A 12369-nucleotide genomic window follows, 5' to 3' on the forward strand; every position below is an offset into this window, starting at 1 on the left:
TAAACGAATATTTGGGATGTGGGAGGAAACCGGTGCACCCGGAGGAGACCCACGCGGTCCCGGGGGAACGTGCGAACTCCACGCTCAGATGAGGTCACGGTGGAACCGTGGTTCTCTAGGCACCAGTTCTAACACACATTGAACAGGCACATGGTGAAGTACCAGATTTAATGCTGCGCTTTCAATCTCTTGCCCACAGGAGCAACCAGGGTTTCATGCACATGAAACTCATCCGGACCAAAGAGGACAAGTACGTCCTGGGGTTGAACAGCCCCCCGTTTGACAGCGTGCCCGAGGTGATCCACTACTACAGCAGCCGTAAGCTGCCCATTAAAGGGGCTGAACACATGTCCCTCCTTTACCCTGTGGCCATCCGAACACTATAGCGATGGAAGGACTCTCTGCGGCCCCTTATGGACACACGCTCGCCCTCTCCCTCTCCCTCCTGCTCGCTCACGCCCGCGCAGGTAGCCCCTTCCATCTCCATCTTGGACTCTCGGCCGACAGCCAGAAGGATCGTCTTCAGATCTGGTCCAACGCCAACCACCTCCGCTGTGGACAACTCTGCTCACCACCCACCGGTACCCCCGGGAGGCTGGCTGTCTCCCCCCCCCCCCCACTAAAGATGCTTCACCATTCACCGCTCTGGGAGACCTGGACAATTGTTGCAGAAATCTTTGTGTCGGAACGAACTGCAGATGCTGGAAGACGGACTCAAAATGCCGGAGTAACTCAGCGGGATAGGCAGCATCTCTGGGGAGAAGGGATGGGTAACGTTGCGGGTCGAGACCCTTCCTCAGACCCATTCCTCCTCTCCAGAGACGCTGCCTGTCCCGTTGAGTTACTCCGGCATTGTGTCTCCACTGTAGAAACCTTGGCTTGACTATTGATGCAGAGTTATTCCTGTTGAGCCGGGCGGATCTGTACCTGATCTCTGCTTCACCCAGGGAGCAGGGGACACTGGCCTCCTCCAAAGATATCTGTGTTGCTGTACGATGGGTGGGAATGGAGAAACCAACTGCTGGTGCTTCTAGAGGCTAAACCTTGGTGTACAGCAAACATCTCGGTGAGCAGTGCAATCACTCTGTTGGCCCAATCCATTTTTTTTTATTTTTATTAATTATTATACAAATACTTTTATTGAGAAAACAAAAACAAATGTGCATAAGGGTAGCACGATCAGAACCGCCTTTGTGGCCGTTTACAAGACAACAGTCATCAGTTGTACACGGGGCATCCCGCAGCGACCAGCATTCACGTAGTCCCCGTAGTCACCGTGTGTGTGTTCCCTCTCATAGAAACATAGAAACATAGAAATTAGGTGCAGGAGTAGGCCATTCGGCCCTTCGAGCCTGCACCGCCATTCAATATGATCATGGCTGATCATCCAACTCAGTATCCCGCACCTGCCTTCTCTCCATACCCTCTGATCCCCTTAGCCACAAGGGCCACATCTAACTCCCTCTTAAATATAGCCAATGAACTGGCCTCGACTACCCTCTGTGGCAGAGAGTTCCAGAGATTCACCACTCTCTGTGTGAAAAAAGTTCTTCTCATCTCGGTTTTAAAGGATTTCCCCCTTATCCTTAAGCTGTGACCCCTTGTCCTGGACTTCCCCAACATCGGGAGCAATCTTCCTGCATCTAGCCTGTCCAACCCCTTAAGAATTTTGTAAGTTTCTATAAGATCCCCCCTCAATCTCCTAAATTCTAGAGAGTATAAACCAAGTCTATCCAGTCTTTCTTCATAAGACAGTCCTGACATCCCAGGAATCAGTCTGGTACACGCGGGCACGGACAAAACCCTGGAATAAGGGACGGGCAGCCGACCCTGGTAAGGCCATTGACTCCCGGCTGCCTGGACCCACGAATGGCCATCTTAGCCGGGCCCAGGATCAGACTGACAGGGAGACCGTCTAGAGGGAGCCTCTTGTTTCTGTCCTTTTCATTAATTTTTTTTTTTACAAATACTTTATTCCAAAAACAAATTCAACGTACAAAGCAGTACAGCGTTCATATCGAAAGCTGCCCGTAGCGGCAGTTTGCAAATAAGATGAAAAATTCAACAAAATCCCGCCATCCTTAAGGGGTTGGACAGGCTAGATGCAGGAAGATTGTTCCCGATGTTGGGGGAAGTCCAGGACAAGGGGTCACACAGTTTAAGGATAAGGGGGAAATCTTTTAGGATCGAGATGAGGAAAACATTTTTCACACAGAGAGTGGTGAATCTGTGGAACTCTCTGCCACAGAAGGTAGTTGAGGCCACAGTTCAATGGCTATATTTAAGAGTGAGTTAGATGTGGCCCTTGTGGCTAAAGGGATCAGGGGGTATGGAGAGAAGGCAGGGATGGGATACTGAGTTGGATGATCAGCCATGATCATATTGAATGGCGGTGCAGGCTCGAAGGGCCGAATGGCCTCTACTCCTCCACCTATTTTCTATGTTTCTATCCTTGTCTATAATACAATCGACCTCCCGCGGCGACTGGCGTTCATGGATGGCCTCCAGCTTCCCCGTGGGAACCGCGTGTGTGTTCCCTCTCCACGGACACGCGTGCACTTGTTCCTGTCCTGGGAAGGGGGGGGTGGGATGGTGTTGAGGGAGTTTCACTCTGTATCCAACGCATGCTGTCTCCATCCTGAGACTGAGGCAGGAGAGGGTAGAGGCAGCTTCATTCTGTACCTCATCTCTATATTTCCACTGTGAAAACCTTTGCTTGGCTATTTATGCAGAGTGATTCCTGTTGGTTTAAGGGCCTGTCCCACGGAGATTTTTTCGGAGACAGTCCCGGCATCATTGACTGACGCATTTCGTTTTTTTCAAGTGCGCAACTTTTTTTTTGTTGCCACTGGATTTTGAAATGTTCAAAATCTTTTGGCGACACTGATATGACACCGGCAGTCGCCGAAAAAAATCGGCAAGTGGGACAGCCCTGTCCCACGTACGAGTTAATTCCAAGAGCTCTCCCGAGTTTAAAAAAAATCAAACTCGTGGTAAGCACGTAGCGGGTACGTCGGAGCTCGGGGGCTTCTCTTAGCGGCTCGTAACGCTAACGGCAGGTACTCGGGAAGACTCGCTAACGGCAGGTAAGCACGGGAAGACTCGTGAAGATTTTTCAACACGTTGAAAAATGTCCACGAGAGCCCCGAGTACCGACGAGCGGCCATTACCGTAAATCTCCGAGTTGGAATCAGGGCAAACTCGGGAGAGCTCTTGGAATGAACTCGTACCGTGGGACAGGGGTTTTAGTCTGTGTTTAACCTGGGTTCCCCCTGTGCGGAGACTATGATCCATGTCTGAACCGACCCATGTTGACCCTGCAGACCAGGTGTGGGGTTGGGGTGAGTGCAGTCCACAGTGATCTCCAATGTCCGCCCGTCCCGTAACCACCCCTCCGCGCCAGGCTCCAACAACCGGTGCGAAGACCTTGCCCCTGACATTTCATCGAAGGATTGTGGAGCTGGCGGGGGGAGACAAGAGGCTGCTTTCCTGAGAAACTGCTGTTAGCTGGTGCCTTGGGAGAGGATAATAATAATAATAATGGATGGGATTTATATAGCGCCTTTCTAATACTCAAGGCGCTTTACATCGCATTATTCATTCACTCCTCAGTCACACTCGGTGGTGGTAAGCTACTTCTGTAGCCACAGCTGCCCTGGGGCAGACTGACGGAAGCGTGGCTGCCAATCTGCGCCTACGGCCCCTCCGACCACCACCAATCACTCACACACATTCACACACAGGCAAAGGTGGGTGAAGTGTCTTGCCCAAGGACACAACGACAGTATGCACTCCAAGCGGGATTCGAACCGGCTACCTTCCGGTTGCCAGCCGAACACTTAGCCCATTGTGCCATGCTGAATACATTCAGCTACAGGGCTAGTGATTGCATCTGATGGTGGCCATTAATGACACCAGCACTCATTGATTTGACCAGCTCCTCATGTTCAGCCGACAATGGCCTGCTTCATTTATCACCTTTACTTTTATCAATATCCTTCATTCATTGTTCTTTATCTCTCTACATTCCCCTCGCAAGTCTCCCACTGGTATAAACCATCCCCAATGGCCACTAATTCCGGTCTCCTCCAAGCAGAAGCAGCTGTCTCTTCCCCCCTTATGAACTCCAAAGGGTCTCGACCCGAAACGTCACCTATTCCTTCGCTCCATAGATGCTGCCTCACCCGCTGAGTTTCTTCAGCATTTTTGTCTACCTTAGATTACAATGAGGATGTCGGCCTCGAATTTGCATTGGATTGAATTCTTTGCGTGCCTACCTTGCCAAGGTGTGCAAATAGTCGCCCCTAAAGGGAGCTGACAAAGTTACGAATCCTCCCCTCCCCATCCCGCCCGCACCAGCCTCCCCCCCCTTCAATTCAATCCCATTATGATCCAACTCAACTCAACCCCAATTGCAATGAGGACCCTGACCTTGAACATGCGTTGACCCCCATCCCATCAGCTTGTTCATTTTGTTCAAGAAGGAACTGCAGATGCTGGAGGATCGAAGGTAGACACAATTGCTGGAGAAACTCAGCGGGTTCCAGGAGCAAAATTAGGCCATTCGGCCCATCGGGTCTTCCCTGCCATTCAATCGTTGCCAATCTATCTTTCCCTCTCAACCCCATTCTCCTGCCTTCTCCCCATAACCTTTGACGTCATTCCTAATCAAGAACCTGTTCGTAAAAATATATCCATCGATTTGGCCTCCACAGCGGCCTGTGGCAATGAATCCCACAGATTCACCACCCTCTGACTACACATATTCTTTCCCATCTCCTTTCTAAAGGGACGCCCTTTATATTCTGAGGCCGTGGCCTGTGGTCCTGGACTCTCCCACAAGTGGAAACATCCTCTCCACATCCACTCTATCCAGGCCTGTTCATAATAAGCCACAGGAGCAGAATTAGGCCATTCGGCCCATCGAGTCTGCGCCCGCCATTCAATCGTGGCTGATCTATCTTTCCCTCTCATCCTGGATCGGACAGAGATGTCCTGGAATGAGCAGGGTTTGGGAATGTGGCTCATCCTTCGGCTTTGCGAGTCCTGGGAATGGGAAAAGTGCGGAGGGAGTTGGGGGGGGGGGGGGGGTCTGGAGGTCGCAGCCGATGATCCTGACCCCACCAAGCCAGCCAGCGAAAGTCAATCTGCTGGAGAAAAGCGCAGTGCTGGAGTAACCCAAGCCTTGGTCAATGAGGTGTACGGTTAGACTGGCGCGGGTCAGTCGAGGAGGGTCAGGCCAGGCCTGGGTTAGTGTGGACCTTGGTCAATCTGTCTTGGGTCAGCCTGGGTCTTGAGAGGATGGGGAGGAGACCAGAGGGAGAGGCAGTCGGGAGTTCATCAACAACACAAGGGGGGTCGACCCCCACTGCCCGAGACCCCCCAACAGACGAGTGCTTCCGATGAATGCCTCAAACTGGTGCCCCTGCAACTTGCAGCCCTAACTGTTTATTATTTATTAAAAATGTTTCCTGATCTGCAACACTTGTGGTGTCAGGGATGATGCATCAACGATCGCTAAGTAGAATTCAGACTTTAGAGATACAGTGCTGAAACAGGCCCTTCGGCCCGCCGAGTCCCTGCCGACCAGCGATCCCCCCGTACACTAACATTAACCTACACGCACCAGGAACAATTTACAATTTTACAGGAGCCAATTATCATACAAAACCTGCACGTCTTTGGAGTGTGGGGGGGAAACCGGAGCACCCGGGGAAAACCCACGCAGGTCACGGGGAAAACGGGCAAACTCCGTACAGACAGCGCCCGTAGTCAGGATCGGAACTCTGGTCTCTGGCGCTGCCAGGTAGTAACTCTACCGCTGCCCACGTGTTATAGGCAATGTACAGGAGGACATGTTGATTGTGACGGAGCTCACATGATGTGGAAGAAGTGTTTTGGGTGGAGCAGAGTAACAGGTGGATGCCAAAGTACAAGTCTCTAAAGGTTACACCACTGGGTTCAACTAATACCCAAATAAGCAAACCGGACATTAGGTTTATCTGATTTTTTTTAAACTACAGATTGTGGAAATTCAAGAAAAGGCAAACTGCTGGAAACACCCAGTAGGTCAGGCAGCATCTGCGGAAGCACATTCACCGTGACATGGACCCACACGGGCACTGAAAGAGAAACACGTCTAAGCAAATACTGACACACACACACAATACACACACATACACATCGACACACACACTGACACACACACACACACATACACCACACACACACCAGATGTACCACACAGGCCGACAGACACATATACGCTATTGCACACACACAGACACACCTGACACAAACACACACTATGCACCGATGGAAAAACTCACAGACGGACACAGATATACTGGAGGATGTACCACACACACAACACACATATCACACACACAATTACACACCCCTCTCCCACACACACACACACACACCACACACACATACACACACCACACACAGACACATACACCACACACACACACACCCACACATACACACACCACACACACACACACAGACACACCACACACACACACACAGACACACCACACACACACAGACACACCACACACACACACACAGACACACACATACACACATACACACACAGACACACCACACACATACACACACACACACACCACACACACACATACACACACACACACACACCACACACACACATACACACATACACACACAGACACACCACACACATACACACACCACACACATACACACACCACACACATACACACACACACACACCACACACATACACACACCACACACATACACACACCACACACACACACCACACACACGCTGACACACACACACCCCACGTACGGATGGGGAATGAGCAGACAGACGGACACAGATATACTGGAGGACGCACCACACAGCCACTGATCAATAGTTTATTTATTTCCGTGGATAACCAAGGGCAATCAGAGCGCCCTAACCCCGGGACACTGCGTTAAGCTGGGACCTGCTTTACCGCAGACACCATATCATTACTTTTAATTCCTTTTCCAAACATTTATCTCGTGTGGTGAATTAAGTCGATCACTAATCGTCACAAATCAATACTTTATTATTAGTTTAAAATGAACTCATTTATTTTAGGGCAATGATGTTTCATTTACCAAGCCTGTCGGGCTGGCTGAGCGGTGGGGGAGGTTTGTGTCGGCAGGTGAGTGTCTGTGAAGAAGTGTACCATTGGGATATGAATGAGGGAATTCATACTTACATGTGACAAGTCACAGCGAAATTCTTTGCTTGAGTAACCAAGGTATGTAAATAGTCGATACATAAAGGGCATCGACAAAGTATCCTGTTCCAGGTTCTCATCCCCTCCCCCCCCCCCCCCCCCCCCCGCCCGCACTCACGCCAGGCCACCATTGTTCTTCCCCCCCCCTCCATGCAGTGTCCTCCTTTGTTCCAATAGACAATAGGTGCAGGAGTAGGCCATTCGGCCCTTCGAGCCAGCACCACCATTCAATGTGATCATGGCTGATCATCCCCAATCAGTACCCCGTTCCTGCCTTCTCCCCATATCCCCTAACTCCGCTATTTTTAAGAGCCCTATCTAGCTCTCTCTTGAAAGCATCCAGAGAACCTGCCTCCACCGCCCTCTGAGGCAGAGAACTCCACAGACTCACCACTCTCTGTGAGAAAAAGTGTTTCCTCGTCACTGTTCTAAATGGTTTACCCCTTATTCTTAAACTGTGTGGCCCCTGGTTCTGGACTCCTCCAACATTGGGAACATGTTTCCTGCCTCTAGCGTGTCCAAGCCCTTAACAATCTTATATGTTTCAATGAGATATCCTCTCATCCTTCTAAACTCCAGAGTGTACAAGCCCAGCTGCTCCATTCTCTCAGCCCCATCTAGCTCTCTCTTGAAAGCATCCAGAGAACCGGCCTCCACCGCCCTCTGAGGCAGAGAACTCCACAGACTCACCACTCTCTGTGAGAAAAAGTGTTTCCTTGTAGATTCATAGAGCACAGAATGTGGCCATTCAGCCTAAGTCGTTCATGCCGACCAAAATGCCCAACTCCATGCAGGTAAATTGGGAATGCATTGCATTCAAATACATTATAAATTGGTCACAGGGCAGGGCTGGGCAGATCACTTTGTGTCTGTCTAGGTTTTGGGAAACGTTGGAACTGCAGATGCTGGTTTACACCGAAGATAGACACAAAATGCTGGCGTAACTCAGCGGGACAGGCAGCATCCCTGGAGAGAAGGAATGGGTGATGTTTCGGGTCGAGAACTCAGGTCAAGACCGTGTTGCGAGCTGCTGCATGCGTGCGGCGGTGAAGAGGTTAAGTCGTGATCTTCCACAGGCAGCGCTATTAATCTGGAGAACGCGTTTGATCGCAACCACGGCAACGGGGGAATTGAGGTAATTAAGTCTCGGATTAGAAAGAGGGGTCAGATACGGTGATCATGAAAGCAGCGCATTGTTATAGGGCCCCATGTAATGTTCGCTGATGTGTTTCTGGGGAACGAACCTGTGAATCAGCCATTCTTATCCACCTGATTCCAGACCCACAGTTGCAGTTTAGAGTTTGGACATACAGAGTGGACACAAGCCCTTCGGCCCATCGAGTCCACGCTGACCACAGCAATCACCCGTTCATACGAGTTCTATGTTGTCACAGCTTTGCTTCCTACACACACACACACACACACACACACACACACACACACACACACACACACACACACACACACACACACACACACACACGCACACACACACACACACACACACACAGGACAATTAACCTACAAACCCACACGCCTTTGGGATGTGGGAGGAAGCCCGCACCCCACAGAGTAGGCTTGATGGGCCGAATGGCTCCTAGATCTTACGAATTTATGAAACCGGAGCACCTGAAGGAAACCCACGCAGTCACGGGGAGAACGAACAAACTGCATACAGGCAGCATCCGTGGTCAGAATCGAACCCGGGTCCCTGGCGCTGTGAGGCAGCAACTCTACCGCTGAACCACCGTGAGTTCAAAGTTGCGAGGGGGGGGGGGGCGATAATAGACAATAGGTGCAGGAGGAGGCCATTCGGCCCTTTGAGCCTGCACCGCCATCCAATATGATCATGGCTGATCATCCAACTCAGTATCCTGTACCTGCCTTCTCTCCATACCCCCTGATCCCTTTAGCCACAAGGGCCACATCTAAATCCCTCTTAAATACAGCCAACGAACTGTGGCCTCAACTACCTTCTGTGGCAGAGAGTTCCACGGAGAATATCCCATGACTCCACTATCTTTAAGAGCTCTATCTAACTCTCTCTTGAAAGCATCCAGAGAATTGGCCTCCACTGCCTTCTGAGGCAGAGAATTCCACAGATTCACAACTCTCTGGGTGAAAAAGTGTTTCCTCGTCTCCATTCTAAATGGCCAACCCATTATTTTTAAACTGTGGCCCCTGGTTCCGGACTCCCCCAACATGGGGAACATGTTTCCTGCCTCTAGCGTGTCCAGACCCTTAATAATCTTATATGTTTCAATGAAGCATTTATGTCTTGTGGATGGAGCGTGGTTTGAAGGATTGAATGAGTAAAGGGGCAAATGTTAGCATAGTCAAGGCAAAGTGGGAAGTATGTGGCATTGTGCAGCCCCCACTATCAGCGCTTGTGACCCTTAAATAGACAATAGGTGCAGGAGTAGGCCATTCGGCCCTTCGAGCCAGCACCGCCATTCACTGTGATCATGGCTGATCATCCCCAATCAGTACCCCGTTCCTGCCTTCTCCCCATATCCCCTGACTCCGCTATCTTTAAAAGCTCTCTCTTGAAAGCATCCAGAGAATTGGCCTCCACTGCCCTCTGAGGCAGAGAATTCCACAGATTCACAACCCTCTGGGTGAGACGTCTATGAACTAACAAAGACAGACACAAAAAAGCTGGAGTATCTCAGCGGGACGGGCGGCATCTCTGGAGGGAAGGAATGGGTGACGTTTGGGGTCGAGACCCTTCGAGGGGGCTGTGATCTATGGCCGTGGGTTACCTTGGTTAAAGAGGTGGTCGGTGGCAACTGGAGTGTGATTGAGATCGATCATAGCTCCGCGCTTGCCTCTGGTGTTATCAGTGTGTAAGTGTGAGGTTTGATGTGATTTTTGTTGTTGTTAAGACAAGCGAGTGAATGTGTGGTTAAGATGTCGCATGCACCGTTGCCAACGGCAACCGCTCCCTGTTTGCCTCCCAGTAGAGTTATCCTGATAGAATGATACAAGATTAGAGCAATGACGAGAATTTCATTAGCTCACTTTCAATGAGTGCGGACGTCTGCGAAGTGAGGCAGGTCAAACTCTGAACCATGTCCCAGCAAGAAAGATGATGGGACATCATTCTCGTCCCATGGTCTGCGTTCCGTTCTGGGCACCTGTGTTACAGGAAACATAGAAACATAGAAAATAGGTGCAGGAGTAGGCCATTTGGCCCTTCAAGCCTGCACCGCCATTCAATGTGATCATGGCTGATCATCCAACTCAGTATCCTGTACCTGCCTTCTCTCCATACCTCCTGATCCCTTTAGCCACAAGGGCCACATCTAAATCCCTCTTAAATATAGCCAATGAACTGTGGCCTCAACTACCTTCTGTGGCAGAGAATTCCAGATCCAAATAATTCCAGAGGAAGACATTGTCAAGCCTGAAAGGATTCGGAGAAGATTTACGAGGATGTTGCCAGGACTAGAGGGTGTGAGCTACAGGGAGAGGTTGAGCAGGCTGGGACTCTATTCCTTGGAGCGCAGGAGGATGAGGGGAGATCTTATACAGGTGTATCAAATCACGAGAGGAATAGATTGGGTAGATGCACAGAGTCTCCTGCCCAGAGTAGGAGAGTCGAGGACCAGAGGACATAGGTTCAAGGTGAAAGGGAAAAGATTTACTAGGAATCTGAGGGATATCTTTTTCACACAAAGGGTGGTGGGTGCATGGAACAAGCTGCCAGAGGAGGTAGTTGAGGCTGGGACTACCCCATAGTCTATAGTTTGATAGCCACGGGGAAGAAGGATCCCCTGTGGCGTTCTGTGCTGCATCTTGGTGGAACCAGTCTGTGGCTGAAGGTGCTCCTCAGGTTGACTAGTGAGTCATGGAGGGGGTGAGGTTCCTTGTCCAAGATGCTCCACAGTTTGAGTAGCATCCTCCCCTCCAAAATATGGACATAATAATAATAATAATAATAAATTTTATTTATGGGCGCCTTTCAAGAGTGTCAAGGACATACACCATCCTTTTGTGGCCTGCCTGCGTTAGAACATTGACCAGAACCTGTCATACCACAACGGTGTTTAATTTAGTTTAGTTAAGAGGCACAGCACAGAAAGAGGCCCTTCGGCCCACCGAGTCCGCACCAGCCAGCGACCAGCGGCCATTAACACCATCCTACACACACTAGGGACAATTTACATTTATAACAAGCCAATTAGCGTACAAACCTGCACGTCCTTGGAGTGTGGGAGTAAACCCACGCAGGGTCTTGGGGAGAATGTAGAAAGTTCGTACACACAAGCACCCGTGGTCGGGATCGAACCCGGGACCCTGGCGCTGCAGGGCAGCGACTCTACCTCTGCACCACCGTCCGTGCCGACTATTTGTGTATTATTGTGACGTGTACCAAGGTACAGGGGAAAGCTTGCTATCTGCCTGCTATCCAGTCAGTGAAAAGACAAGACATGATTACATTCAAGTTGCCCACAGTGTGGAGGTTAAGGATAAAGAGCAGCACGATGGCTCAACGGGAGAGTTGCTGCCTCACAGCTCCAGAGACCCGGGTTCCCACCCTGACTACGGGTGTCGTCTGTACAGAGTTTGTACGTTCTCACCGTGACCTGCGTGGGTTTTCTCCGGGTGCTCCGGTTTCCTCCCACACTCCAAAGTCGTGCAGGTTTGTAGGTTAATTGGCTTCTGCAAAAAAAATTTGTAAATCGTCCCTAGTGTGTGTAGGATAGTACTCGTGTACGGGGGGGGCGTGGATTTGGTGGGCCGAAGGGCCTGTTTCCCTGCTGTATCTCTAAAGTCTAAAGCTATAACATTTAGTGCAAAGATATCACTTGTATTTGAACTTGTGTCCGAAATGACGAAGGGTCTCAGCCCGAAACGTCACCCATTCCTTCTCTCCAGAGATGCTGCCTGTCCCGCTGAGTTACTCCAGCTTTCTGTGTCTGCCTTCGGTTTAAACCAGCATCTGCAGTTCCTTCCCTCATATATGGCATGATTTCTTTTAGTTTATTGTCTGTGGAATTCTCTGCCTTGGTCTCCAAATTTGAGGAAGGACATTCTTGCTATTGAGGGAGTGCAGCGTAGGTTCACCAGGTTAATTCCCGGAATGGCGGGACTGTCAT

The 12369-nt window shown here is 50.4% G+C and overlaps 1 long non-coding RNA gene across 1 annotated transcript in view; it reads left to right on the forward strand.

Annotated features, from left to right (window-relative positions):
• LOC116968236 overlaps positions 1–10790 on the forward strand; it is a 25225-nt gene extending 14435 nt beyond the window's left edge. Inside the window, exons 2-3 of the long non-coding RNA XR_004410428.1 lie at positions 8470–8482; positions 10656–10790. This is a non-coding gene — a long non-coding RNA (uncharacterized LOC116968236). The remainder of the gene's footprint in view (positions 1–8469; positions 8483–10655) is intronic.
• Positions 10791–12369: the final 1579 nt, after the last annotated feature.

Source organism: Amblyraja radiata, chromosome X (assembly GCF_010909765.2).
Source record: "Amblyraja radiata isolate CabotCenter1 chromosome X, sAmbRad1.1.pri, whole genome shotgun sequence".
In the NCBI taxonomy this organism is placed as follows: Eukaryota; Metazoa; Chordata; class Chondrichthyes; order Rajiformes; family Rajidae; genus Amblyraja; species Amblyraja radiata.